The 15,816-nt window shown below is 36.5% G+C and overlaps 1 long non-coding RNA gene across 2 annotated transcripts in view; it reads left to right on the top strand.

The window, feature by feature from the left end:
- The first annotated feature begins 18 nt into the window (after window positions 1-18).
- The window catches only part of LOC148124400 (uncharacterized), a 29,243-nt gene continuing 13,445 nt past the window's right edge, over window positions 19-15,816 (top strand). The window contains exon 1 of one of the 2 annotated variants that reach the window (XR_015740433.1): window positions 19-285. This is a non-coding gene — a long non-coding RNA (uncharacterized LOC148124400). The remainder of the gene's footprint in view (window positions 286-15,816) is intronic. The other variant, XR_015740434.1, reaches the window with a different exon arrangement.

Here is a 15,816-nt window from a genome sequence, read left to right as displayed (position 1 = left end):
GCCTCGTCCTGTAACTTTCCTGGTGTCACGTGGCTGCCGGGCTTGCTGGTGAGCTTTCTATCAGTTTGAGGGTTGTGCTCCCGAACCGGATTCACACGAGTTTAGAATTCCTGCCCAGCCTTTTACAAGAGCTTTGTCCATAGTTGCCCACCTCTGTGCAATAGAATGGGCTGGCCCAAAGTCTTCGACCTGCTGGCAGACTCCGATTCTGCCTACCTGGAACGCCTAACCTAAGAGGCTTGCGGGGGGCGGGGAAGGGGGGATTGTGGAACTGAGCTCTTCCAGGTGAGTAGAAAATTTCTTTTAGTGGGGAGGAGGGGAGTGTTGTCTTGCGTGTGCGTGAATGAAATGCAGGAAATTCCTGCTTAGAGGTTTGCCTGTGAGCTGAGAGTGGAGATCCAATCTGCATTTCTGATTAGTCATGAGAAGATCAGCTGGAGCAGATCGCTTCGAAAAGAGTGTGACTGGTGGAATAAAATAAAAGTTTGAGATATTGCGGGGAGGTCTGACCCAAACTCCGAGCCTGAGGGGAGAGTCCAAGAAATTCCTTAGAGAAAGAGGAAGAATTGGTCAGAGAAAATGGAAAGCCTGAGAAATTCCCCCACTGAACCCCTTTTTACCCTTCATGTCTTTTGATTTGTATGTTATTGTTTATTATGGTGTTTAAATCTTGACTCTTGAGATTGAGTTCTTTCATCCTGGGATCTGGGCAGAATGCAAGTAAGTAATAGTTTTATAGTCCAATCTCTGTTTTTCCTGGCCCCTTGCAGCTGCTTGTTCCCTATAATTAATCAAATTGTGTTTTGTTGCAATACCCAGAGTTCTGTTTATGCTTTAGTTTTGCTATCATGTTTTAATTCTTTTTCTTCCTGCCTGTCTGTTTTCTCCATGTTTTCTATGTTTTGATGAGTATCTCCTTTTCTCATGTGTCTAAGGTTATTGGTTTCCTTTTGATGTTTGCTTTTGCTGTTTTTCACAAGTTTTATAGTTTGCCATCTATTTGATTTCTAGGGGAAACGGGTCTTAGCTATTTTGTAGGCCTTTTCTCTCTGTATCCCATTCTTGTTTGGATGTTGCTGTAATTTTATCCTTCCTTTGTTGTGGAGAATAGTTTGGCTTCAGCTTTTTTTTTTTAAAAAAAAGTTTTTATTGTTTTTTGACATACAAACAAACAGACAAAACATAAAAACATCAGCTCCCCCATATTTATATACAAACAGTGAGTCGGTTGGTTCATCAGTTTTGTGCACTCATCTCATAGTCACAATTACAATTACCTTATATAATAACTCTTATTGTCAACACAAACTTATAAATCATAATATCACTATTAAAAAAAGAAGTTTGACTAAACTTTTATTTGATCATGCCTTTGTGAGATAACTATATTTTAAGTAATTTATTCTAAAACAAATCATATAATCGTGCCAATTCTATCCTAAATAAGAGAAAAAAAAGAAAAAGAAAACTATTATATAAATATAATATCCAGTACCAAAAAAGAGAAAAGAAAAATGAAATCAATATTATTCCTTATTGTCTAACATTTCTATTTTTGTATTTCATCATTCAGCCATTGATAGAAAAGATCCCAAATTATATAAAATTGTTTATCTTCTTGCTCTCTGATTTCAAAAGTCAATCTACTCATCTCAGCACATTCCAATATTTTCTTTATAACTTCTTCCTGCAATGGAATTTTCTCATTTTTCCAATTTTTTGCAAATACAATCCTAGCCGCAGTCAATACATTTACAATCAAATATTTCAGCTCTTTACTATAGACATCTGGTAAATTCCCAATAAAAAAAGCTCCAGTTTCAAGTCTATGTGTTTCTTTGTCATTTTTTCCAACCACATGTGGATTTTAGTCCAATATTTTCTAGCATCCTCACAAGTCCACCACATATGGTAGTATGAACCAGGTTTCTGATGACATTTCCAGCATTTTTAGGATTTGTTTTTGAACATTCTTGCTATCCTTGTCGGGGGGAAAATGCCACCTGTAAAACATCTTATACACATTTTCTTTAAAGGCTGTAGACATTGTCATTTTATAATTTTGCAACCATAATTTCTGCCATTTCTCTAAATCAATCCCATATCCAAAATTCCTCCCCCAAGCAATCATAGTTTCTTTAACTTGTTCTTCCTCCAGCTTAATTTCCAATAAGTAACCATATAATTTTTTAATCACCTTTTCATCAGTACCCATCAAAATCTTATCTAAATCAGTTTGTTTATCATAAAATCCCTCTGTTTTGGAATCCTCATAATACTTTGAATGTATTTGCAGATATGAAAACCAATTCATCTGTATACCTTGTTCCTCTAATTTTTGCATCGATTTAAGTTCACCCTTTTCATCTAGTAATTCTCCATAGCTAACTGTTTGTTCCTTTTTATAGATTATAGGGTAAGAAAACGCTTCTATCGTCGATAACCAAACTGGAATTTTCAAATAACATTGTTTTTTTGTCTCCTCCCAATTTAACCACAGAGACTCCCGTATATAATGTCTTCTAAAATACCCCTGTGTTTTGGTTCCCTTATACCATAAAAAAGCATGCCAACCCAACAACCAATCATGACCTTCTAATGTCAACAATCTAGTTTTCCTTAATGTTATCCATTCTTTAACCCACATCAAATTTGCAGCTTGGTAGTACAACTCCCAATTAGGCAGGCCAAACCCTCCTCTAGATCTAGCATCCTGTAAAAGCTTTAACTTTATCCTTGCTTTCTTGCCTTGCCATATATACTTCAAAACAATTTTATTTAAATCCTCAAAATATTCTTTTCCAAGCCTAATTGGTATTGTTTGAAACAAAAATAAAATTCTGGGTAGAATGTTCATCTTAATTGTTGAAATCCTTCCTATTAATGACAATTGTAGGTTTTCCCATTTTTTTCAAATCTTGGGCTATCTGTTGTTTAAGTTTAATATAATTGTTCTCCTTTAATGTACTACATCTTGGCGTCAAATATATCCCCAAATACTTAACCTTATTTGTAACTTGAATTTTTAACAATTCTGCCAGTTCTTCTCTTTGTCTCAGCAACATATTCTTTGACAAAATCTTTGTTTTATCTTTGTTTATTTTCAGACCAGCCACCTCCCCATATGCCTCTATCTTTTCCAACAGCTTCAAAGCTGTTTCTATAGGGTCTTCCAGGATAAAGACTAGGTCATCTGCAAAAGCTTGTAGTTTAAATTCTTCCTTTTTAATTTTCATTCCTTTTATAGTTTTATCTTCTCTGATATTTCTATTCAACACTTCCAAAGTCAATACAAATAACAAGGGAGAAAGAGGACAACCTTGTCTTGTGCCTTTTCTTATATTAATAGGATCTGTAAATTCTCCCTCCATCATTACCTTAGCTGTTTGTTCATTGTAAATTGCTTCTATTGCCTGAATAAATCTTCTAGCAAAGCCCATCTGTTCCATTAAAAGTAACATAAATCTCCAATTTACGTTATCAAATGCCTTTTGGGCATCTAAAAATATCAAAGCCATTTGCTTTTCAGGATGCGCCTCATAATATTCCAAGGTGTCCAGAATTACTCTCATATTGTCTCTAATTTGTCGCTTTGGCAGAAACCCATTTTGATCTGGGTGGATAAAGTTATTCAGATACTTTTTAAGTCTTTCTGCTAATATTGAAGCAAAAATTTTATAATCTGCATTTAATAAGGAAATCGGTCTATAATTCTTGATTTGAAGTAGGTCCGCCTCCTCTTTTGGAATAAGTGTAATATAAGCCTCTGACCATGTTTTAGGTATTATCTTTTTTAACATAACTTCATTCATAACTTCTAACAGTGGAATACACAATGATTCTTGAAAGGTTTTATAAAATTCTACAGGAAACCCATCTGGACCTGGTGCCTTTCCATTATTTTGTTTCTTAAGTGCTTGGCTTAACTCCATCATTGTTATATTGCTTTCTAACATTTCTTCAATCTCTTTAGGTATCTTAGGTAGATTTGCATTCTGCAGATATTGTTTAACTTTCTCCTCATCAATATCTTCTTTCTTATACAAATGTTTGTAAAAATCATGAATAATTTCTTTTTTCTCTTTGCTGCCATGACAAGTTTTACCTTGGTCATCTATTAACTGCAATATTTTCCTCGACTCTTTCTCCTTTCTCAACTTATATGCTAGCCATCTACCTGGCTTATTTGCATCTTCAAAATAATTCTGTTTAGCATTCCTAATTTTCTGTGCCAGTTCTTCTTTCTCTATTAAGTCCATTTTATGTTTAGTTATATCCAGTTTCAATTTGACGTCTTTTTTCTGTGGTATTTTCTGCAGTTCTTTTTCGAGTCTTTTATATTCATCCTCCAAGGCTTTGAAAGCTTGCCTTTTCCTAATATTCTTTTTTCTTGTATAGTCTATTATCAAGCCTCTAGCATAAGCCTTCATTGTATCCCAAACATTCTGTATTGAAGTGTCTTCTTTTCTATTCTCTTAAAAAAAAAAAAAGCCAATTCTTTCTCCATCCATTGTATAAATTCTTTCTCCTTTAAAATAGTATTGTTTAATGTCCATCTTGATCTTTTTTTTGTCCCTTCCATTTAATTGTCAATGGGTCATGATCAGCCCAAGTTCTTGTTTCAATATTTACTTCTTGAATACTAGATATTAAGTCTGTTGAGATCCAAATCATGTCAAGTCTGGACCATGATAAATGTCTATTTGAATAGAACGTATATTGCTTAAGTTTAATATTTCTTTCTCTCCATATGTCTTTTAAAGTTAATTCATCTATCATTTTAAAAAAAGATTTAGGAAGAGTTTTCCTATTATACTTTGCTGCTGTTGCAATATAATCAAGTTTATTGTCCACAATTCCATTAAAGTCTCCCATCATAATTATATTAGCATAGTCCAGTCCAGCCATCTTGGTATGTAATTTTTTATAGAATTCTTCCTGTTTATCATTCGGGGCATAAATTGCAGTCAAAAGTATCTTTCTATTATTGTCCATTATTTCCACCATTAATATTCTCCCATCTTCATCTGTATAAATCATTTTTGCTGGGATAGCCTCTTTAATATATAAGACCACCCCTCTTTTCTTACATTGAGTCAAAGAGGTAAACAATTTCCCTAATTTTGGTTGTAATAACAATTGTTCATGTTGCTTTTTAATATGTACTTCTTGTAGACAAATTATATCAAACTTTAGTTTCCTTAATTTATGGAAAATCTTCCTTCTCTTAGCAGCTGAATTCAGTCCATTTATATTCATTGTAATCAGTTTTTCTCTTCCATGATTATATTTTATATTTAGATTTAACCACTCTCGTGGGTCTTGATTCACGCTGATCTTTAATATCCACTTGTCCACCTACTGCACCTTCTTCTTTTCCAATCTCCATTTGTTCCTCTTGGGATTCAGTTAATGGAACCTCCTTTTCTGCCTCTCCTTCTCTCCTCCAAAAACTTCTGTAGAACAGTTCTGCTTTCTCAATTGAATCAATTCTATGTCTCTGTTCCTGCCACGTAAACATCAATCCTTCTGGGATCAGCCATCTGTAAGTCACCTCCTTTTTCAATAACATTTTGGGCAGGAATCGATATTCTCTTCTCATCTCTCTCACTCTTCTAGGTATTTGTTTTAAAACCAAAATTTCTTTACCTTTGTATTTCAATATCTTCTCTCTTGCCACTTGTAATATTTGTGTCTTCATGGATTTTTTAGTAAATCTAATATGGACTTCTCTGGGCAGATTATTTCTCATCGCATATCTTGTAAAAACTCGATATATCTCATCTATTCCATCCATCATCTTCTCTTCTGTTATCTCCAACGCATCCGCCAAGATTCCTACCATTATTGCAGCCAAATCTTGTCCTTTTTCTTCTTCTATATTTTGAAATCTGAGATGAAACTCTGATCTATCCAACTCCCACTTCAACATCCCACTTTTTTCTTGTTCAATCACTGCTTCAGCTTTTAATGGCCCTATTGACAAGGGTGGGGGCTGAATCCCTGCCTGAGCCGTCACTTCTCCTTTCTCTTAGGGGAATTTTCCTGCTTTTAAAATATTTTAAAATTTCTTTTCCTAGGAATGGGGTGAATCACAACTTCCAACACTAGTCTTGCATTAATTTTTCCTTGTTGCTTCTTTTTTTTTCTGTGTGCTTGTCTCCTTTCTCTCCTCCAGGCCATCCTTCAAATGTAGATTAAGGATAAGCTGCTAAATGTTTTTTTTGGGGGAGAAAATACATCACTACTTTGGAATGTCTGTGTTTCTTATATCAAGTCTTGCTTTTCCTTCACATTGACTCTGCTCATCACAAGCAATAGCGAGATTTTTTTGGTGACCATGTAAAGGCTAACCTTTTCTCGTTTGATTCTTTGTGTCTTCATCCCCCAACTTCCTAAACAAAGAGATGTTTAGGGATTTTAAGATTTCACCTGATTTTTACCTGAATGTAAAAGGAATACCTTTTACCTATAGGAATGCTTTGCACTCGTTTCCTTTGCTGAAGCCTCCATTTCAGATGTCTTTTCAATCACAGCAACACAGTGCAGAAATACTAAACTTCCAACCTTTTCCATTTTTGCTGCTTCTTTCAATGGGCAGCACAGCACATTGTATGCAGTTAGCACTCACCCCTCTCCTAGAAAAATGAAATATTCTAGGAAATATTAAAAAGGCAGAATACTTCCCCTAGAAAAAGTAGAAACTTAGAAGCAGAAACTTAGCCTTTGCTAATGGGCCATTAAGGCCTAGACCAGGGTATTCTACATAACAAAGGCCTCTACCCACCCCACCACCTGGGAAGATTGTATCAACCAACACTGAAGCCATGTGGTCCAGACAGAGCCTACAAAGTTAGTTAAGACCCCCACCCGTGGGAGTCTGACAGCCAATGGGATATATTTCTTGCACAGGAACAGGAAACACTTAAGGTGGGGCTCAACAGAGGGTATGTAAGGGTCTCAGCATCTTGGCCTCCCCCTTTTCTTTTCACCTTGAAACATGTGATAATCCTTTTCACTTTGGAGCTCCAAGCCATGTGGTCCTGTCCACCATTAAACCATCTTTCCAAACAGCCTCCATGTTTCCAGTGTCTTTTTCCCCACTTGGAACTCAACCCAGAAGGATAATTTTTCCAACAACATAAACCCAAAGCTTGGATAAAAATGGATTCCCTCTTTATTTGTAAATTAGCCATCGTATTGAATTCTCCTTTCTTTCCTTCCAATGAGGGTTATTATGTTTTGTTTTTATGATGTATGTATTTCTATACATCATTACAATGTGTGTCTCCTTTCTTTTAACATCGGGCAAGGAAATGTACACCAAAGGTCCACTGACCTAAGTTCTAAGAGAGAAAACGCTGCTTCTGCAGTAACTCCATTTTCCTTGTAAGATTTAGAATCAGTGCATTCTGCCCCTCTCTTTATGAAGTATATTCTTTCAGCATTGACTTCTGCCACCTCTGTGTACAAGCTCAGAAGGCAGATCTTGAAGTAAGCAGAGTGGATCTACTTAGTAAGATAACCACAAACATTTTTATCTGATTTATAACACACCATCATGGTTATTCTTAATGGGGATTACAAAAGTTACACACTCATTGCAAACTAAGAAAATACTGCAGTGTTTGACTTCCGGCTTGAAAGGCTTTGGCGGTGGTAGGAATCCGCGATCGTGCACAGTTCCTTCTGCGCTCGCCGCTGGAGTGCCCCCGATCCAGCTGGATTTGGGGGTTAATAGTCACCCCGTAGAGGTGACTGAAGATGGAGGTCCAGCAGGGGTTCGGGGGGATCGCAACCCCCTCTTCAGCTGGCTGAACTCCTTTTTCCAAAAGCGGCAGTCAGCAATGTCTGCCACAAAGAAACTTTCACCTGGACAAGACTGTGCAGGAGGAAGCAGGAGAAGGTGAAAGTGTTTGGCTGAACCGGGATAATAAGTAACATCTAAATATCTTGGAAATTCAATTCTTTTAAGATGCATTGTTCCCCAAGAAGATTGCAAAAAGCGACAGAAGAAAGTTTAAAGGGAAAGTTTTTTTTTCCCCACTCTCCTTCCCTATGGAAATAGCAGAAGGAAATCGGAAAAACCCGTCTTGGCAACAGAAGGTAATTAAATTTGGAAAATAAAACCAAGGGGGTATTAAAGATTTCTGAATACTGGAATTAAAGATAAAAATACTTTTTTTGCTATAAGTGGGAAGGGAGAGATAAAGAACCTATATTAAGACTTTGCTGGAGGAGATTGCTTGGAGCTTTTAAGACTAGAGATAAACTGTAATAAGACTTCAAAAAAAAAATCATTTTGGAACTTTGCAATTGATTCTACCCCAAGAAGAGAGAGTACAAAAAGAAGAAAGTGTTAAACGAAACAGTTTGTGTTGATTAGGGTTGCTTGGTGACTTTGGGACTTTTGGAATCTATTTTTTGAAAGACTAATAACTTTTCGATTGTTTAAAAATTTTTTCACAATGGCATTATCTGTGGAAGAATTGAACATGGAATTTCAAAAGTTAAGAGAAGAGGAACAAGAAGGGAAGGGCTCTTCTGGATCTGTTTTCCACTTTTTGGAAATGGCGATTTCTACTTACCAGGAATTACAACAACAAGAAAGCTGGGATGAAGAAGAAGAGGCCATCTTTAATGAACAAATAACTTGAGGAAGAAAAGGGAAAGAAGGGAAAGAGAATGGAGAATTTAAGACTTAAAAAAACAACCAAAAAAAGGGAAAATAAGGTGAAAAATCAATACCATGTCAGAAAGCAACAGAAAAGAGGAATACAACAGAGGGGAGATTAAGAGGGTGGAGACTAAGAGATGGGGGGGGGGTGGTAAAAAGGCTAGATTGGATAAGAAAGGAAAGGAAAAAGGGAAGAGAAGTCATAAAGGCTAAAAAACAGATCGTTTTCAGAGACAAAGGGTAAAATATAAATTAAAAAGATATTCTGCAAGAGCACATTAGATTGTATTGTAGTATTGCACTTGAAATAGAGTTAGAAAATTGGAACATTATATGATTTAATAAAATATTAAATGGAATATGTAAAATGTTTAAGATTTAATGATAGAGTTTAATTTGCTTTGGATTATTGTTTTAACTATATTATGAACGTATTACTTTTTTATCTTAAAATGTATGTAGAATGTATTAAGCAGAATCAGAATGGAAATTATACACTATTTTAAGTGTTAAATCCAGGGGAAAGATAGAATAGTTTGTGTTTATAGAAGAGAGTGAAGACCAAGAGGGTGGAGATTAAGAGATGGGGGGGAGGGGTAAAAAGACTAGGATCACAAAAGAAATTCTGCAAAAGTACATAAAATTGTATTTTTGTATCTTTAATTGAAATAAGATCAGAAAATTGGATCTTTATATGATTTAACAAAATACTAAAATGCATAAATGATAAAGTTTAATATACTTATTGTTTTAACTATATTAAAAAAATTATTTTTTTTATCTTAAAATGTAGGTAGTTTTAGAATGTGCTAAGCAGAATCAGAATGAGAATTATATATTAAGTGTTAAATTTAGGGGAAAAATATAAAAGTGTCACACTTCAATTAGTGATTACAGGAGAAATGTGTTAATAAAAGAAAAATAGATGATTACAGAACGGACAAAAGATATCAGTATAATAATTTAAATTGAGATGAAATAAATAAAATAGAATTAAGAGTGAAAAGAGGGGAAAAGCCATATAGAAAATATAGAATGGTAAATAAGATATGAAATGGTATATAAAGTGAGCATGAATTTGATTTATGTCTGTACCAAAATATGTAACCCGGGATTAGGCCGTTTTCCAAAAAGAAGTTTTATGTTTTTATGTTTTGTGTTTTGTTTGTGCATGTTTGTTTACTGAAAATTAATAAAATTCTTTTTTTTTAAAAAAAGAAAATACTGCAGTGTTATAGAGAACTTGAGAAATTACCATTCTCAAAAGAGCCAGAAAACTCTGAAAGAACTAAGAGTAAAGACAGAAAAAGGTTTATTGTTCTTCCCACCCAGGGTTTAGCAGATAATAATAACAAAAAAAGAGTGAAGCCTGTCTAAATGGAAAGACTCAGATAATTTGATTTGATCAATTTGATGTGGTCTCTGTTAAAATTCTTGGATATGCATCCATAATAATAACATATAGAATTGGATTGATTGTGATGAGCTTCTCAGCTTGGGTCTGGGGCTGTGGAAGACAGGCAGTGGACAATTGAAGCTGCTCAGTTTCCCACTGTTTCAAGAATGAGCCCATGGAAAGAAAAAGTGGAAATTTAAAGAGACAAAACCTCCATAGGTCTGGAAGTGATGGAACTTCCGGTTTGCAGGGCTTTGGCGGCAGCTAGAATCCGCGATTGTGTGCGGTTAGGGTTAGCCAGCCAGCTTCGGGACTAAGTTACCCCGTAGAAGTAACTGAAGATAGGGGAGACCCGGCAGGGTTCGAGGGGAGCCGCACCTCCCTTCCTCAGCTGGCTTAACTCCCTTTTCCGAAGGCGATAAAGAGCGGTGGTCAGAAATGGCCGTCTCAAAGAAGCACTCATCCGGAAAAGAAAGTGCAGGAGGAAGTTAAGAAGTGAAAGTTTTGGCTGACCAGGATAAGAAGCAACAACCAAGGTATCCTGGAATTTAAATTTTTTTAAAAAGATATATCACTCCAAAGAAGATCTAGAAGCTGCAAATGAAAGTAAAAAGGGAAAGTTTGTTTTTTCTCACTCTCCTTCCTTACAGTGACAGCAGATGAATGAGAAATCAGAAAAACTTGCTTTGGCATCAGCAGGTAGTTAAACTGGAAAACCAAAGCCAAGGGGACAATAAGGATTTCTGAACACTGAAAAAACTTTTTTTTGATGTAAGTGGGAAGGGAGAGGAAAAGAATAAGAGTAAGATTTGGCTGGAGGAGGCTCCATGGAACTTAAAAGAATCTAAAGTTAAACTGTAACAAGACTTCTAAAAGATACATTTTAATTGAAACTTTGTAACTGAATTCTAACCCCAGGAAGAGAAAGTGAAAAAAGAAGAAAGTGTTAAATGAAATAGCTTGTGTGTATTTGGATTGCTTGTTGACTTTGGGATTTTTGGAAATTTTAATTGAATGATTACAATCATTTGGGTGGTTGTTTAAAAATTTTCTACAATGGCATCACTTGTGGATGAACTGAAAATGGAATTTAAAAAATATAAAAAAGGAACAAGAACGGAAGGGCTCTTTTGGCTCCGTTTTTCATTTTTTAGAAATGGCGATCTGTACCTATGAGAAACTACAAGAAACTGCAACAAGACAAAGAAGAAGCATCTTTAATGAACAAGTAACTTCATCTGGGGAAGAAAGGGGAAAGCGAATGGAGAATTTAAGACCTAAAAAAACAACCAAAAAGGGAAAAATAAGGTGAAAAGTGGGTATAATATCAGAAAGCAACAGAAAAGAGGAATACAGAAGAGGGAAATGGAGATGGAGAGACAAGGGGGTAAAAAGGGCAGAGAGAAAAAGCAAGGGAGGAAGGATGGGAAGAGAAGCTACAAAGATTTGAAACAAGATGTAAAGAAACAGGACTTATTTAGAGATAATGGGTAAAAATATAACAAAAAGATTCTGCAAAGGTACATAAGACTGTATTGTATTTGTATTGGAAATAATGTTAGAAAATTGGAACAACATATGATTATAAAATGGGATAAAATATTCAATGTAAATTAGTGAAACTTTTTTTTTGAACAAAATAAATGATATGAAATATGAGAGAATTGAATTAAGAAGGAATGGAAACATTTTAATTACATAATGCTTTAAAATATAAGTGAAATGGGGGGGAAGTAACTATGTAAAATTTATAAGTGTTCCAATAGAAGCATGATTTCTATTTGAAAAGTAATGTATAAAAAGTTTAAGATTTAAATGAATATTAATTTTAATGATAGAGTTTAATTGGTATGGATTGTTTTAATTATATATTTATAATTTTTTCTTTTCTTAAAATATAGTGCATAGCTCTAGAATGTACTAAGCAGAATCCAAATGAAAGTTATGTATTATATTAAGTGTTAAATTTAGGGGAAAGATATAAAGGCGCCATACTCCAATCAGTGATTACAGGAGAAATTTTGTGTTAATGAGAAAAGATAATAGACAGCTGGAACAGGACAGACAAAGGATATAAGTATAATGATTCAAATTGAGATGAAATAAAATAGAATTAAGAGAGTGAAAAGAGGGGAGAAGCTATATAGAAAATGTAGAATGGTAATAAGACATGGAATGGTATATAAAAGTGAGCATGAACTTGAATTTATGTCTGTACGAAGAGGATCAAGCTGCTTTCAAAAAAGCTGTTTTGTGTTTTCATGTTTTGTGTTTTGTATATGTTTTTTAAAAAAAAATTAATAATTTTTTTTGGGAAAAAAAAAGGTCTGGATGTTTAAGGGTATGCGTATGTGTCTGCTCCCCACTCCTCAGAGAAATTCCCTTTTACAAGATTTTGCAAGAAAAAGAAGTGAGAAAAATCCCATGAAGGATTTGAGAGAGAAATGTTTGTGTGTGGGGGGAAATGTGTGTGATTAGTTGGAGAGAGAAAGAGAGAGAGAGAGAGAGAGAGAGAGAGAAGGAGAAGCTGAGTGGAGAAGGGAGGTGAGAATTCTGTGTAATTTACCCCCACCCCCCCATTCATTTGCACAGGAATTTTTTTCTTTTTACCTTTTTACCTTCCAAAGATGGGAGAGGGCAGCCTGAGAAAGCAGCAGGGGAACTACCCCTCTTCTCATTTTAACTATCCCCCTTCTCTCTCTCTCTCTCTCTCTCTCTCTCTCTGCAGAGCCAGCCTGAGAAAGGCAGGGAAAAGGGTTTTTAGAAGTTTTAGAATAACAGAGTTGGAAGGGACCTTAGAGGACTTCTAGTCAACCCCTGCTGAGGCAGGAAACCTATACCATTTCAGACAAATTGTTACCCAATCTCTTCCTAAAAGGGTGACATCAGATTCTTGCCTTTTGCAGTCTACACTATTTTTGGCTTGTATATTGAGAGCTTTGCAAATATACTTTTCTATTTGAATACAATTTTGATTTTTTCTTCTTCTGGAAATTTTTGAGGTGTAAAAATGCTTAATTAAACCTATCTAAAAAGAAATGCTTTTGAAATATTTTGCTTACATTTGTAAATGTTTTTAACTTAATGAGAATTTTCTTCCATGTTTACTTTACTTTAGTTTACTTTACTGTCGTTGCACCTCGTACAACAAAATCAAACACCATCGTCAGTGCACATCATGACCATGAAAATAAACACAGTGCACATCCTTCACCCTCCACACATTGAACCGGAAACCCCTGACACCACACTGACACTGCACTATACAGTACAATTTAAAAGAAATACTGCCCTGGGATAGAAGCTGTTTTTCAGCCTATTTGTCCTTGTTTTTATTATCCTGTACCCTCTGCCAGATGGTAATAGTTCAAAAAAAGGGGTTCCCAGAATGACATGGATCTCTGAGAATGTTTTGAACTTTCTTAAGGCAGTGGGAGCTATAAAGCTCTTCCAGAGAGGGGAGAGGGCAACCAATGATCTTCTGGGCAATGACATTAACCCTCTGGAGTGCTTTCCTACCTGCCACTGTGCAATTGGCAAACCATACAGAGGTGCGGTATGTTAAAATGCTCTCTATGGTGCAGCGGTAGAAGGTCACCAGCAGTTTTTCATTCAGTTGTTTTCCGAGAAGTCTCAGGTAGCATAATCTCTGCTGGGCCCCTTTGACCAGGGCTGCAATGTGAGCAGGTCAGATCCTCTTTTATGGTAACACCCAGAAACTTAAAACTGGCCACTTGCTCCACTCAGTCTCCATTGATAAGCAAGGACTGGATGTCTGATCTATTCCTTCTATAGTCCACTATACGCTCCTTGGTCTTATTGGTGTTGAGGATCAAGTTATTGTCTCGACACCATGAAAGCAACCGGTCTACCTCATCTCGGTAGGCAGACTCATCCCCCCTGGAGTTGAGTCCCACCACTGTTGTATCATCTGGAAATTTAGTAATAGTATTACTAGCGTGAGTGGGAATACAGTCATGCACATAAAGAGTATAGAGTAAGGGACTCAACATGCAACCCTGTGGTGTTCCAGTGTTAAGAATAAGGGCTGAAGAGGTATGATGACTTAATCTGACCCTCTGTGAGCGGCCAGACAGGAAATCCATAATCCAAAGGCAGATTGAATTGGAAAGCACAAGGTCCAGAAGTTTAAACACTAGTCTATGTGGAAGAATTGTATTAAATGCAGAACTAAAATCCGCAAAAACATCCTCACATAGCCCCCCGGCTGTTCTAGATGAGTCAGAGCAGTGCGAAGAGTGATGGCTATAGCGGCCTCTGTAGATCTATTTTTTCTGTATGCAAACTGGTGCTTATCAAATGTATGCGGAAGACCAGAAATGATGTGCGGGCAGACCAATTTCTCAAAGCACTTCATGATGATAGGAGTGAGTTCCACTGGTCTGTAATTGTTGAGGTTATTGATAGGGAACTTCTTTGGCAGAGGAACAATGGTGGAAGCCTTCAAACAGGATGGAATAGTGGATTGGGATAAAGACCGATTGAGGATCCTGATAAAGACTCCAGCCAAGTGATCAGCAGTGTCTTTAAGCACTTGGCCAGAGATACCGTCAGGACCAGCAGCCTTTCTAGGGTCCACGGCCCTCAGAATGCTCCTCACCTCCTGTTCCTCCACAATGAGGTGGGGGCTACAATTGGCTGGTAGTTGTATTTTATCTGTCTCTGATGTCTCCACTTCAAAGCGAGCAAAGAAATGATTCAGTTCCTCTGCCAATAAAGCATCCCCCTCAGCAGGGATGACATTTGTCGGTTGATGGTTTGTAATTTGCTGAATCCCTCACCATACCTGCCTCATGTTATTGCTATAAAAATTATCCTCAATCTTCCTCTTATAATCAGTCTTGGCCTTCCGTATACCTTTCTTCAGATTAGCTCTGGCAACACTGTATCTTGCCCCATCACCGGACCTATAGGCCTTGATCCTGTCACGCAAGAGGCGCTGGACCTCCCTGGTCACCCAAGGTTTCTGATTGAGATAGACCCTAATACGTTTATCCACAGTGATAGTATCCGTAGCAGTGTTTGATATAGCACAGAACAGTTGCAGTGTGCTCCTCTAGGTCAGGGTGGTAAAAATGTCCTAATTTGTATTCTCAAAAGAATCCTGAAATTGTTGGGAAGCATCTTCTGGCCAAGATTTCACTGTCTTTATTATAGGCAGAGCCTGTCTTCTAAGAGGGATTTATGCTGGTGCTAAAATCAGTGACATATTGTCTGATTGTCCCAAATGTGATATGGAATCTGAGTCTGACACACAGATTTTAAATACTTAGGAGTCACAGTGCTCCATCCTATGGCAGGTTTGTTTGTCAGCAACACAAGTTGTTGCCCTTTTAGGAATTGCTACAGGGATAAGCATCGGCTGGATACTGGAGGCTGTGAATGGATAAGTATGCTATTTTTGAATGAAGACTTGTGCGCTAAACTACTAGGAGAAGAGCCTAGTGTTACACAGATTAGGGATGGCTTTTGAGGGTTTTGAGAAGTGGACAGCCGGTGGCATTTTTCTCTAAAATACTAGACCCTATCTGTCAAGGATAGAAGATTCATAGGGAGGGTTGGATTTTGAACATTATTGTGTTGGGGTATTTGTAGCCTAGGGTTAGACTCTATTTCTTTATCTCACTTGAGAAGCAAAGGACTTCTAGCTCAAACCCTACCTCTCGAATTTGCTGCCCATTAAGTTCTAGCCTGGTAATTGGGTCCTGAGAAAGCTGGACAG

The sequence above is a fragment of the Pseudonaja textilis genome, chromosome Z, assembly GCF_049901715.1.
Source record: "Pseudonaja textilis isolate UNSWEBS1 chromosome Z, rPseTex1.2, whole genome shotgun sequence".
Taxonomy (NCBI): Eukaryota; Metazoa; Chordata; class Lepidosauria; order Squamata; family Elapidae; genus Pseudonaja; species Pseudonaja textilis.
This window is presented reverse-complemented; position numbering and strand designations above follow the sequence as displayed.